This window comes from Diabrotica virgifera, chromosome 9, assembly GCF_917563875.1.
Source record: "Diabrotica virgifera virgifera chromosome 9, PGI_DIABVI_V3a".
Lineage (NCBI taxonomy): Eukaryota > Metazoa > Arthropoda > Insecta > Coleoptera > Chrysomelidae > Diabrotica > Diabrotica virgifera.
Genome location: NC_065451.1, coordinates 174,397,257 through 174,412,706, shown reverse-complemented (window position 1 = coordinate 174,412,706; position 15,450 = coordinate 174,397,257). Strand labels below are relative to the sequence as shown.

Here is a 15,450-nt window from a genome sequence, read left to right as displayed (position 1 = left end):
ACAAAGTAAAAAAAAATTGACTCATAAATCTTGGACACTATTCTCGTATTGTCCTTGAATTTAACTCGAGTTGTAGTTTGTGTGGTTGAATATAGCTCGAGATGTCGGCGATAGAACAGGCTATTAATACTTGTAGAATAGATTGAATAACGCAACTATGATAGTCCAACTAGACCAAAATACAAATCCCAACGAGTTAGACAAGGCGACGTAATACCGACAAAGCTGTTTAATCTTGTCCTAAAAGATGTCTTCAAAAGGAATCAACTTATGACAACGAGTGAAACCACCCCAAATTCGCTGACGACATAGTGATTATAGCGAGCACATTCGAGAAACTACAAACTATGATGGAGGAACTCGCAGACAGTTCCCAGTACGTCAGTCTAAAAATGAATATGACAAAAACAAAGACAGTGACAAATACAGACGACTACAGACGTATAACCGTTGATTGATAAATATACTTCCGTATTTATCAATCAACGGTATAACTATAAATATCAATGAGATAGAATAAGTCCAAGAATATTATCTACTTGGGCTAAATTCTGAAACTTTGCAAAGAGAACCAAAGTGCGGAATTCACTAGAAAAGCAAGACTGACATAAACACGCATTTGGAGAATATACCTCAATAGTTGAGGAGCAAAGTGTTGAACCAGTGCATCCTTCCTATCATGGATGTCAAACCTGGACCCTAAGCAAGGCAAATATGAATAAACTAGACATAACAAAAAGGTCAAAAAAGAGGAACGACTGAGTAAGCTCGAAAGCAAAAGTCGAGGATATCACAAGAAAAATTGCCACACTTAGGGTGGTCTGATAAGTACTTAGTCTCTCCTCCTGATGGCGCCACTGTCGTAACAGAAATCTATCATCGTGCAATACATTCTTGTAGACGGCCTATGTCAAAATATCATAGTCTAAGAGCTAGTGGACCCTCCGAGTAAAGGTCTTCCTGTAAGGCTAAAAATGTGTATAGTGTATAGTGATAATTCATAGCACACCAAGGCTAAAAACCATGACATGGCAGGCACCAGCCCTGCACGTGTATCTACCAGGTGAATCGAAAAGTGCATAGTTTAGGGGTAAAATAAACGGTTTAAATTTAAGTATGTGTTTGACTAAGTCATTTAGAAGAAACGTGTACAATGACAGGCGATTCTAAACAGCATAAGACCTTGCCAGGCGAGGGGAAAGATTAGGGTTTTTTGCTAAAATTATTTTTTTTGCATCGAACAAAGTTTTTTTAGGTTTTTTGAATCATTCCAAACGGAAAAGGTCTTTAGTGACTTTTCTCTTAGGTTCATAGTTTTTGACATATAAGCGATTAAAAAGTTTAAAAATTGCGAAATCGGCCATTTGCAACCCTGAATCAGACATTTAACTGAAAATTTTCTTTAAACATCGATTGATTAAGTCCCGAAGAGTTTTTTGCAATACGATATCGAAAACCCCTTTGTTTTTTAATTGCTAATCAAGCTGGCGAGACACTGTAGTATAAGTGAGGACGTTTGAGTTTGCATACATTCATTATCTCGAGAGTGGGCAAATTTGAAGAGATATCCTGAGACAGGTCGATTTCTATTTTTAAATTAGGATTTTTTTGCATATATATAATACTAGTGACGTCATCCATTGGGGCGTGATGACGTAATTGATGATTTTTTTGAATAGGAGTAGGGGTCCTGTGATAGCTCATTTGAAAGGTTATTTAATTCTCTATTCGGTAATACAAGCGTTAATATAATTATTAATACAGAGTGCGCAGAAAATTTTTATTTTTTTTTGTGTAAATTAATTTAATAAAAAATTTTTATTTTGCACACACTGTACAAATAATTATGTTAATGTTTATATTACTGAATAGAGAATTAAATAACCTTTCAAATGAGCTATCACACAACCCTACTCTCATTTAAAAAAATCATCGATTACGTCATCACGTCCAGATGGATGACGTCACTGGTATTATACAGGATGTTTCATTGGGAAACGGAAATACTTTAATGGTGAATAGAGGTCACCGAGCCGCTTCTAGATATAGTACATTTTTTACCCTACCGACTTTTATAACCGAGTTACAGGGTGTTTGATCGATTTTTACCATTTCTTTCCTAAGCCATAACTCTAGAACCACCCTGTATATTTTTTTGATATTTGGTACACATATGTCTCATTCAAAACCCAAACGACTGACATACTAACCATAAGAAAAATCCAGGTCCGGATTAACAAAAAATTATTAAGTAATTGTGACCTTAAAACAACACCCTGTATATTGAAATTTTGAAAATCTGTTTGCATATTTGAAAAGAGCACGAAAAAGTAAGTTTAATGGTTGGCTTAAATTTTTCGGATAGACAATTTTATGACTTTCATTTTGAAATTATATTGAATTTTTTAAGAACTTTGACATTAAAAAGAAGATATTATTAACTTTTAGTTATAAATTATTAAAGTTAATAAATAAATACTCATTTTAATAATAATCAATACTTATTTACCACATTGGAACGACCCAATTACTAATGACAAAAAAAATCCAGGTCCGGATAGGGAAAAAAATATAAAGTAATTGTGACCTTGAAACAACACTCTGTATATTGAAATTTTGTTTGTGTATTTTAAAAGAGCATAAAAAACTGCGTTAAAAGGTGCATGTCAAATTTTTGAGCAGATAATTTAATTACGGCAATTTTGAAATCATATTGATTAATTCTGTCAAGGTCACAAGAAGCTACCAGAAAAATGAAGAACAATCCCAATGTACTTAGAAAATCGATTCGAAATATTTTAAAACGAGCAAGGAAATGCATCGAACAAAATGGCGGACATTTTGAGCAACTGTTATAGTTTAAATATTTTTAATTTATGTTAAATTGTTGAATTGTAACGAATTTTTGTTTTATTAGTTATAGCAGTTTTTTTAATTCTTTACTAAATCATTAAAATATCCCAATTCTCGCAACTTTAATTTTTAATAATGTGCATATAGCTACAAATCCAGAGAATATATGAAGCCAACGTAGTAAATAAGTATTAAGTATTTTTAAAATAAGTATTGATTCATTAACATTAAATTATTATTAAAAGTTAACAATACCTGGTTTTTAATCTCAGAGTTCTTTAAAATTTCAATATAATTTCAAACTGATGTAATTAAATCAACGGCGAAAAAATTAAAATAAGCTTTTAATCACAGTTTTTCATGCTCTTTTAAAATGCGCAGACAAATTTTTAAAATTTCAATATACAGGGTGTTGGTTCAAGGTCACAATTACTTTGTATTTTTTCTTAATCCGGACCTGGATTTTTCTTGTCATTAGTAATTGGGACGTTCCAATGTGGTAAATAAGTATTGATTATTTTTAAAATGAGTATTTATTCATTAACTTTAATAATTTATAACTAAAAGTTAATAATATCTGCTTTTTAATGTCAAAGTTCTTAAAAAATTCAATATAATTTCAAAATGAAAGTCATAAAATTGTCTGGCCGAAAAATTGAAGCGAGCCATTAAACTTACTTTTTTGTGCTCTTTTCAAATATGCAAACAGATTTTCAAAATTTCACTATACAGGGTGTTGTTTTAAGGTCACAATTACTTTATAATTTTTTGTTAATCCGGACCTGGACTTTCTTATGGTTAGTATGTCGGTCGTTTTGGTTTTGAATGAGACATATGTGTACCAAATATCAAAAAAATATACAGGGTGGTTCTAAAGTTATGGCTTAGGAAAGAAATGGACAAAATCGATGACACTCAACTCCGTTATAGAAGTCGGTAGGGCAAAAAATGTACTATATCTAGAACCGGCTCGGTGACCTCTATTCACCATTAAAGTATTTCCGTTTCCCAATGAAACACCCTGTATCTATATGTCAAAAAAGTAATAATTTAAAAATAAAAATCGACCTGTTTGAGGATTTCTCTTCGAATTCGCCCATTCTCGAGATAATGAATTTATGCAAATTCAAACGTCCTCACTTATACTACAGCGTTGACAGTTGCTTGTGGTTGTATCAATGAACTGTCAGCGTTGCCATATGATTCATTGTCAAAATAAGATACACACAAGTTCCCTGGTTTACTCTCGCAGTGACGTCATGCGCCAGTCGATTGAATTTAGAATTGAAAGTGTGCATATCTTCCTGTCATAGTATCATGGGTGAAGTGTATCGAGCTAAAAGGAGACTACGTTCAAAAATAAATTGCCACTTTCCCAAAATTTTCGTTTTTCTTTTAACCTTCGGATGACCAAGCGGGGGAAATTTGGACCCAGCGTATGTTTTTCTTTAATAAATTCAAAAGTATTTTCAATTTTTGACTCATTCTTTTTTTATTTGACTTTAATATCATTCTAGATATCCTCATATTTTGAAATAAAAAAAATCCCTATATTTTACGAATAAAAAATATATTCTGAAGTTGATGTTTAGTAAAATACCGTCTATTATGTGTAATTCCAAGTAGTTTTACGCTAATGACGTCGACTTTGCAAAGTAACGAGACACTTACTCAACATACACACTACACATGACACTAATATCCGATCAGGGCCGCGCCGTCCATAAGGGTGAACGGGGGCGGTGCCCCCGGCGCCGTATTAAAAAGGCGCCGCCAGGTGCCTAAAAAAATTTTTTTACAATACCGAAATTACCAGAAATTTTTTTTATTGCCAGAAACAATAAATAAAAGTAATGACATTGACTAAGGACAAGAAGGATTTTACCCACTGGTAAATTCAAACCAGAAATATTAGCAATATTTTATTGTAAAATTGAAAACTTACCAATCGTAGGTAAATAAAAATAGCAGCTATAGTATTACTTTGATCCCATAAGTGTACGAAAGCTTATTTATCTCAACTGAACTATTTGTTTGAACTATATATCTGAACTATACTGTCTGAACTATATTTTCAACTATATGTTTGTTCTGTGATAGTGTAATCGTTGTTTTTTTGTAAATAACGAAGAAATGAACTCAAGCATTTCAAGAATAATGAAAGGACAAGTAGTTGGAAAAGATGATATTTCTGAGGAAGTGTGGAGAGCGTTACGAGAGACAGGAACAATGTGGCTAACAGGTTTATTTAATATAATTATGGACTTTGGACAAGTGCCAGACGAATGGAGAATCAGTATATTAGTACCTGTTTACAAAAACATGGGAGATACAACAATGTACAAACAACAGAGCCATAAAACTACTTAGTCACACCATGAAAATATGGGGGAGAGTAACTGATAATAATTGAAATATTTGATAATCAATTTGGGTTTGTGCAGGGCAGATCAACAACAGATGCCATTTTCATTATCAGGCAGCTGATGGAAAAATACAGGAATAAAGAAACAAACGCTTATAATATGATGATAAATCTTTAGAATTTCTCGAAATTCCTCGAAAGATTCGGTGGTGGGCACTCAATAACAAAGGAGTTCCGGATGAATATGTAAATATTGTGAGGGATATGTATAAGGGAGCAACAACTAGTGTTAGGGCAGGTGTGGAAGAGACTGATAAATTTCATGTAAAAGTAGGATTGCACGTGTACCAAGACTCAGTGCTAAGTCTTTATTTATTCTTATTAGTTTTGGATCAGATAACAGCGAAGCTACAGGGTAACATTCCCTGATTCTTAATGTATGCTGTTGGTGTAGTGTTAGTATGAAATAGTAAAAGCGACAACAAAAACTGGAACAGTGGAGACAAGCTCTTGAGGAAAAGGGTTTAAAACTTTTTGAAAAGTAATACTTTTATTAACTACCTACGATCGGTATTACAGAGTAATGGGGAAATATATGGAGATGCATGTAGTGGAATTAGAGTTGGATGGATGATGGATGAAGTGGAATGAAGCGAGTGGTTTGTTGCGTGACAGAAAAATTCCAGTGAAGCTGAAGGGAAAATTCTATAAGACAGCTATAAGGCTAGCTATGATGTACGGAAGTGAATGTTGGACAGTTAGAAAGAAAGAAGAATAACCAATGCATGTGGCAGAAACGAGAATGCTTATATGGATGAATGGAGTGAGTATATGGGAATGAGTATATTAGGGGAAGTCTAGGGTTGACACCAATAGATGCCAAAATGAGAGAGCATAGGTTAAGATGGTTTGGTCATGTTCAACGTCGAGATGTTAGTCACCCAATACGAAGAATTCTTGAACTGCAGGTTTCTGGAAGGAGTAAAAGAGGAACACAAGAGAAGACCTGGGGGGAGAGGCTTAGGCAGGACATGTCGGTAAAGGGGATTAATATCGATATGATCCAAGACAGAAACTTATGGAGAAATGCAAATAGGGAAGCTGACCCCGCATATAGATAAAGGCAAAGAGAATGATGATGAAACAAATAGTTTGTAGGTTTTCGCTTTGTGCATGACTGACGCCACATCACCTAGCGCCTTCAACTGACATTTTTAGATCTCACAATTTGACGTTGAGCATATATAAATAGGTAACAGTTATGTACCATTTTTGACAAAAATTTTTATACAAACAATGACAACGACATTACAAAGATAACTCCAATATTGTCATATTTCGCCAGTACTCACGTTAGCATTGTTTCAATGTCAACGCCACCATAGTCACGCACGGAGCGAATATGGTAAACCGATTCAATAAGTTGCAAAAAACTACTTATAAATGAAGGAGGAAAGGGGCGCCTAAAATTTCTTGACACGGGGCGCTTGAAAGCCTTGGCGCGGCCCTGTATCCGATTTCACCAACGATACCTAAACAGTTGCCTTATTAAGTAATTCTTATCGATAGGAACTTCCTAAGTCAATACTTACGAACAATAGCGTCTCACAACTAAAAGAACTGATTATCTAGGAAATTCTTTTCTAGGTATTAATTCGGGTAGGTTTGAACTGTTTTTGATAAATAAAAAGAAGAATAAAATGACATTACCTTACTTTTTCGGTTATTTGTCATTGTTGTTTGTTTGACAAGTTGGTTTTATTCAGTTTTGTACTGTTATAGGTATTTTATTTAGTAGTTAGTTATTTGTGAATGTCTTGTATGTTATTTGTATAATATGTACAGTGAAATGGAGGAAAAGAAAAGAGTTGTAAATTTCATATTGACGAAAAATTAAAGTTAGTTGAAATTGTCATTAATGAAATCATTTTAAAATAAATAATATGTTCAAAATTGGTTTTTATTATTAATTTTTAATGACACACTTTTAGTGATATCATGAATGGGTTTTTGTCACATGTTTAATTTTGTCAATAGACCTGTAAAAAACTCCAAATGATTTTCTATATTTTCCAACACATATTACATTATTAATATAAAAGATAATACAAAATTACAATTAATATACCTAATATAACAGAATAACAGACAAATTAAGGTAAGGAGCAAATTATTGACCAACGTCACAAGTACATTAGTCAAAATTGTAAAAATATAACCTGACTGTCAACGATAAGTAATACCTAAAGTTTAGGGAGATCGAAAACCGTATCCTAACGTAAGGTAATGCTTAAGCGGTTTAAGCAATTCTTATCGTATGGTGAAATCCGTTTTAGAGTTAGGAAGTACCTAAACCCACTTAGGTAATTTTTAAATATTTAGGTATCGTTGGTGAAATCGGGCATAATACTCATGTTGTGACTGGCTGAATAACATAAAGTCCATGCCATAAAAAAAAACTTCATTTTTTGTTGTCATTTTTGACCTGGGGTCATTTTCCCCCCCTTGGTCATCCGTGTAACAAAAAAAGGTTGGTCATCGGAAGGTTAAAGGCTAAGTACTTATGGGACCGCCCTAGTAAATGCAGCATCGCAGACCACACTTAGATAAAAACACCAACGTTGAAACGCCACAATACAATATTGGAGACCCTACAAAGGTAGACGACAAAGAGGTAGACAGGAGATGGGTAAATGACATTACAAAAATAGTCTGAACAAATTAGAGCTATGTTGCTCAAGATAGAGATGAATGGAACGAGTTGAGGGAGGGCTATGTCCAACAATAATAGACGATAGAAGGCTAAGAGGATACCTCTAGTTTGTTTTATGTGGTTTTATTAGAGAAATATCTTAAAACACAATTATTGTTTGCCATTTTATTTGTAGTCCAGAAAGCCACTGCGCATCCGCTAAGAAAAATATTCTAATTCAGATTTTTTGCACAATCTTACTCGAAAAGGACTCCTTTTAACAAATTTGCATGTTGCCAGGACCAAAAGGTGGTCAAAAATTTTTTAAACGTTTTTTTTTTGTTTTTTTCCTAAAATTATTTTTTTTGCATGGAAAAAAGTTTTTTAGGTTTTTTGGATCATTCTAAACAGAAAAGGTCTTTAGTGACTTTTCTCTAAAAATGATAGTTTTTAACATATAAGCGATTAAAAATTGAAAAATTGCGAAATCGGCCATTTTTAACCTTAAAAAACTATGTGAAAAACTGAAAATTTGAATGTTGCCAAGATAGCTAGATATTCTTTAAACATCGATTGATGAAATCCCGAAGAGTTTTTTGCAATACAATATTCAAAACTCCTTCGTTTTTTAATTGCTAATCAAGCGTGCGCGACACTATTTTCCACCGACATTATGGTGCAAATGAAAGGAATAAATTCGTCGTTTCGTAAACCGGCGACTTTAAGGAAAAATCCCGAAACAGGTCGATTTTTATGTTTAAGTTACGATACTGTGGCATATATGATATACTAGTGACGTCATCCGTCTGGGCGTGATGACGTAATCGATGATTTTTTTAAATGAGAATAGGGGTCGTGTGGCAGCTCATTTGAAAGGTTCTTCAATTCTCTATTCAGTAATGTAAACACTTACATAATTATTTATACAGGGTGTCCTTCTACTTCTTTTTTTGTCAAATAATTTAATTTAATAAAAAATTTTTGGACACCCTGTATAAATATTTATGTAAATGTTTATACTACTGAATAGAGAATTAAAGAACCTTTCAAACGAGCCAGCACACGATCCCTATTCTCATTTAAAAAAATCATCGATTACGTCATCACGTCCAGATGGATGACGTCACTAGTATACCGTATATGCCACAATATCGTAACTTAAAAATAAAAATCGACCTGTTTCGGGATTTTTCAAAGTCGCCGGTTTACGAAATAACGAATTTATTCCTTTCATTTGCACCATACTGTCGGTGGAAAATAGTGTCGCGCACGCTGTTGTTAGCAATTAAAAAACAAAGGAGTTTTGAATATTGTATTGCAAAAAACTCTTCGGGATTTCATCAACCGATGTTTAAAGAATATCTATCTGCATTGGCAACATCCAAATTTTTAGTTTTTCACATAGTTTTTGTGGGTTAAAAATGGCCGATTTCGCAATTTTTCAATTTTTAATCGCTTATATGTCAAAAACTATCAGTTTTAGAGAAAAGTCACTAAAGACCTTTTCTATTTGGAATGATCCAAAAAAACCTAAAAAAAACTTTTTCCATGCAATAAAAATAATTTTAAGAAAAAAACAAAAAAAAACGTTTAAAAAATTTTTGACCACTTTTTGGTCCTGGCAACATGCAAATTTGTTAAAAGGAGTCCTTTTTAAGTAAGATTGTGTAAAAAATCTGAATTAGAATATTTTTCCTAGCGGATGCGCAGTGGCTTTCTGGACTATTGTAATAAAGTTGGCATTATTTATTTGATATTATGACATATTAAGAATCAAAATAGCAGTCATTTTTTTTTATAAAAATCAAAATATATATTGAGATATATTTTAAGAGGTGATTGTTTTGAACTTTTTGTTTATCTTTAAAACCGTTAAAATAAATAAAATAAATTAGTTTCTATTAAAAATACAGTTAGTTTTTAAGCAGTAGAAAATCACAATTTTAATAAAAGCATTTGACTGGGTCAGTCTTTAAGTTCAGTACTTAACATTGACTAGACTAAGATATTCTTTTTTCCTATTATTTCCGTATCACATCATACATTTTTATTTGTTTATGTTGTCATAGTCTTCAGTCTGACTAGAGTCTGGGCAGATTATCGGAGATTGTCATTTTTGGGAACAGTTATTTACCAGCAATTTTATTGCTGAAATCGAATCTTATGATTCTATTTAATAATAATAATATATTTATGCAAAGTCCGCAGATAGTGTGCTACCTTTTTATAAACAAAATGACGCCCCAAAATCGTATTTTTTCAATTATTGCTCTTTAACTCCAAAGATTCTAACTTTACAACAAAAACACCCAAATAAAAGTTCATCGTAATTAAATTTCAATATAGAGACAAGTTTTTCTCGATTTACTTCGACGAAAATTTTCCTCGGAAAATGAGGGTTTTTAAAACAAAATCTTTAATTTTCAACTAAAATTTTACGTAAGTAATTATTTATCAATAATTAAATAACTTGGTGATATAAAGCCCTTTTGGTATAGATTATATTTCCAGAAGCCGATGGAAATTTAGGCTGAAGACCAAAATGGCGCCGTCTACAATGCTAGTCGCTCAGGATGGTTATATGCAAATATTTTTGCCGATTGGCTTAAATTCCAGTTGGTACCTAGGTTTAGGAAGCCGAATGGGTAAAAAGTAGTACTGTGCGACAACCTCTGTTCCCATATTACAGTACATTCACTTCAAATCTGTTGCGGAAATGACATTAATTTAATTTGCCTCCAAACAGTACAAATTTCACGCAACACCTCGGCGTGGCTTTCTTTCGGTCGTTGAAAGTAGCCTGACGAAAATGTGTTTCAGATTGGAAAAGTACTGAAGATGGCATCCGCAATACTAATATACAAAAGCAACACTTTCCTCCATTGTTGCCAAAGGTGACCAAAAGTGTCAAAGTCATGTTGTCCTATAGAAGGTTATGTAAGATTTTTGTTTATAGATGTGAAGTTGGTTAAAATATAAATCCTATGTCTACACACTAATTTCTGTTACTTTAGTTTCTCGATTTGATTTTTATTCAAATTGTTGGATATTTTAATTGAATTGTATAAAAACAATCTATATTTCGTTTTCCGAGATTAGATTATAATTTGAAAACAATACTTGACATTTTATTTAACCTCCAATATTATGACAGACGTCAGTTACAACTTCCAATCTCACCAAATGTACTAAAGACGTCATCATGCCCCGCGCACTCTAGTAAAAAAAATGTAATCGTATTTAGTTTCCTTCCAATTCGTCCGAGGCTGTGCGAGGCGCTGATTTCGGCATCGTGATTGGTGGAACATGACTTTTGACAAATCCTGCGCTGTCTGTGTTCAGTCATTATCATGCCCTGCGCACTCTAGTAAAAAAAATGTAATCGTATTTAGTTTCCTTCCAATTTGTCACAGGGTGTGCGAGGCGCTGATTTCGGCATCGTGATTGTTCGATTGGTGGAACATGACTTTTGACAAATCCTGCGCTGTCTCTGTGTGTTCAGCAACGAACTGTCAACACTGATGGAATCGCCAAAAATCGAACTTAATGACTTCAGGATGAGACAGAGATACTCAGGCAAAGGAGGGAAGATAATCACCATCTTTCGTAAACAAACAAATTGACACTGCTAGTCAGGTACGTCAGGGTTGCCAGATTGGGATATTTCCCCACAATTTTGGGGTAATTTGAAATCGTATAGGGGAACTTCTCTAAGCAGAAATGGTTTGAGTTGGGAGATTTTTTTGGGGTGAAAATTATGGAAGATTTTAAGGGGTCATGGGAAATTAATTTGCGAATGTACACATAGAACTGTATATTATACTCTCATATAATCGAAGAAGACAGGACCTATGAATTATTTCCAGGGATGATAAGTAGTATAATTTTTGTTTACTGTTCTCTACATTTGATTATACTCTGGGCTAATTAGCAAAATACAAGGAAAAGTTATTTACCAGCAATTTTATTGCTGGAATCGAATCTTATTATTGTATGTATTAACAATATAGATATGCAAAGTCTGCAGATAGTGTGCTATTTTTTTTATAAACAAAATGGTGCCCGAAAATCGTGTTTTTTTTTTCAATTTTTGTCCTATAACTCCAAAGATTTTAACTTTAGACCAAAAACACCCAAATAAAAATTTACCGCAATTAAATTCTGCATAGAGACGTGTTTCTTCCGATTTACTTCGACGAAAACTTTCCCCGGAAAAACCGGATTTTTCCAACAAAATCTTTAATTTTCAACTAAACTTTTAGATAAGTTGTTAATCAATAATTAAATAACTTGGTAACGTAAAAGCCCTTTCCGTATATATTATAATTCCAGAAGTCTATGGAAATTTAATGAACAGTTTAGCAACAATTAAAATGTTAATTAAAAATTTACGGTCGCTATAATAACGACAATAATAATGACGCATAAGAATAACTATGATTTTTTCATAAAAAGACACTATACCTATCTAATGTACTTTACAGAATTGAAATTGGACTATTTAAGCGGTCTCAGGAATATTTTAAAATTATAAACAATTTTTTGGTTTATAAACAAATAGAATATCTCGGGAAATATTAAACAAAAATTAAATTGTGAAAACGGTATTCGAAATACAGCGGCAGGACGCTTCTTTTAAAAGAAAAATCGTTTAATTATGACGAGTGGTTCCTGAGATACAACCAGTCAAACTTGACCGGAATTTACGGCAAAGATATAAACAATAGGATCATCATTTTCAAACCATCACCTTTTTATTTTTGTCCTCTTTCTCCACACCAATTTTCATATCTTTAAAATCCTCATAACATATATTATTATAATAAAAACTATCGATAATACGTGTGAAAATTGCCAAAAATAGCAAAATTCCAATCAAAAATTAGGTTGAAGAAAATGTAACCCTCAAAGTTCAAAATCGGTATACGTTAACAAAATGCATTTTCTCGGCTTCCCATGGAGCAATTTCCTTCTTTCTTTTTTTGTTCCGTAATAACTCGAGTAGAGCCATCGAACTAACGCATTATTAAATGCCAAACTTGCTTTTGTTTTGTTATAATAGATTAATTTATTTATAAGAACAGAAAATTACATATTTTTTCCAGTTGTAGGCTTTTTTTTAGATGAACTTACTACAAGTGTACCTTTTAAAGTTAAAAACATAAATATTCTCATTTGAAAGCTGTATAATTATTTAAACAATTTTTATTTAAACAAATTAAACCATTGTGTTATAATAAATAAATTAATTTATTATAACAAAAGAAAAGCAAGTTTGACATTTAATAATGCGTTAGTTCGATGGCTCTACTCGAGTTACTTGTGAACAAAAAAAGAATGAAGGAAATTGCTCCATGGGAAGCCGAGAAAATGCATTTTTTTAACGTATACCGGTTTTGAACTTTGAGGGTTAAATTTTCTCCAACCTAATTTTTGATTGGAATTTTGCTATTTTTGGCAATTTTCACACGTATTATCGATAGTTTTTATTATAATAATATATGTTATAAGGATTTTAAAGATATGAAAATTGGTGTGGAGAAAGAGGACAAAAACAAAAAGGTGATGGTTTGAAAATTATTATCCTATTGTTTATATCTTTGCCGTAAATTTCGGTCAACTTTGACCGGTTGTATCTCAGAAACTACTCGTCATAATTAAACGTTTTTTCTTTTAAAAGAAGCGTCCTGCCGCTGTCTTTCGAATACCGTTTTCACGATTTAATTTAGTTTAATATTTCCCGAGATATTCTATTTGTTTATAAGCCAAAAAATTGTTTATAATTTTAAAATATTCCTGAGGCCGCTTAAATAGTCCAATTTCAATTCTGTAAAATACATTAGATACGTGTAGTGTCTTTTTATGAAAAAATCATAGTTATTCTTATTCATCATAATTATTGTCGTTAGTATAGCGACCGTAAATTTTTAATTTACATTTCAATTGTTGCTAAACTGTTCATTTAATTTTCATCGGCTTCTGGAATTATAATATATACGGAAAGGGCTTTTACGTTACCAAGTTATTTAATTATTGATTAACAACTACTTATCTAAAAGTTTAGTTGAAAATTAAACATTTTGCTGGAAAAACCCGGTTTTTCCGGGGAAAGTTTTCGTCGAAGTAAATCGGAAAAAACACGTCTCTATGCAGAATTTAATTGCGGTGAATTTTTGTTTAGGTGTTTTTGGTCTAGAGTTAAAATCTTTGGAGTTATAGAGCAAAAATTGAAAAAAACACGATTTTCGGGCGCCATTTTGTTTATAAAAAAAGTAGCACACTATCTGCGGACTTTGCATATCTATATTATTAATATATACAATCATAAGGTTCGATTCCAGCAATAAAATTGCTGGTAAATAACTTTTCCCAAAAATGGCCTATTCTCCGATAATCAGCCCAGACTATTACTAATTTATTAAAATGCGGCAAAAATTTAAATTTGGGTGATTTGAGGGAATTTCAGTTTCTAAGTGTGAGTTTTATAAAATCACATCTGGCAACTCTGGTGGTAGTTATAGCAAATTTTTCCTGAAAAATTCTCTGTCTCTCTAGGACCTCTCTCTTGTATGTTGCAGTCAATCTCGCTTCACTGTTTGAATGGGACGGGTCCATTCCATCAGTGTTGACAGTTCGTTGGTGTTCAGTCATTATGGTCGGTATTATTTTTGTGTTTGTTTGTGTCACCATAAAAAGAATAATATTATTCAGTCGTGTTTTTTGATATTTTTGTTATTTTGTAATCGAGTACATTTTTAAAGTTAAAGGTAAGTTTTTCTGATTGTACTGTTTATCCAACGGGTTTAAAATACACATTTTATTTCGTGTTTTGTTGTTAGGTCTAATGGCCCCGATCAGCTGTTGTGTGCAGACGGTGGAAAAGTTCAACAAGTAAACATACATTTAATCCAAATTAAATACTCATATTATTGTATAAATAAATTAAGAAACAAAAGTGTGTTTTACCTTTATTTTGTCCACTTGAATAAAATATTAAATATTGGAAGTATTTGGAAATACCGTATGGAGGCTATGTACCTAGCGTGGAAGCTAGATTAATTATGGTACCCTTCCAATTAACCAGGTGGCGCTGAAATACGTGACATATTTTTTGAAGAGTAAGAGCGCATTCTACCCAATCCTACTAACACTTTCATCTATGGACGTCATATTAAACTCGTCACTAATTCTAGTCAATTGTCGCATTCAGAGACGAAAAAGTGACGTAGCGGTTTCGCAACTGTTGGGAATTCGTTCTCTGAGTGTGGCGCTACTTGCGGAACGTGTTACGGAACGGTAGCCATGACAGTGAGCTCATTTTAATTCCGCTACCTCCGTCCAACGTATGCTACTTTTGTGAATTTATCAATAGACTTGTTGAAAGATGGCGTCAAATACTAATTATCAATTGGAAAATAACGCAGACGGTTAACAATCCATGATCTTTGACCATGATTATGAAAAAAAAAACAATTTATTGTGCAGAAGTATATATTATATAACCTCACATATAACAGGAAGTGATAGGCTGTCACGAATT

General features: G+C 32.7%; 1 protein-coding gene across 1 annotated transcript in view; it reads right to left on the bottom strand.

The window, feature by feature from the left end:
- LOC126891949 (WD repeat-containing protein CG11141) overlaps positions 1-15,450 on the bottom strand; it is a 108,444-nt gene that overhangs the window by 15,528 nt on the left and 77,466 nt on the right. The window lies entirely within an intron of this gene.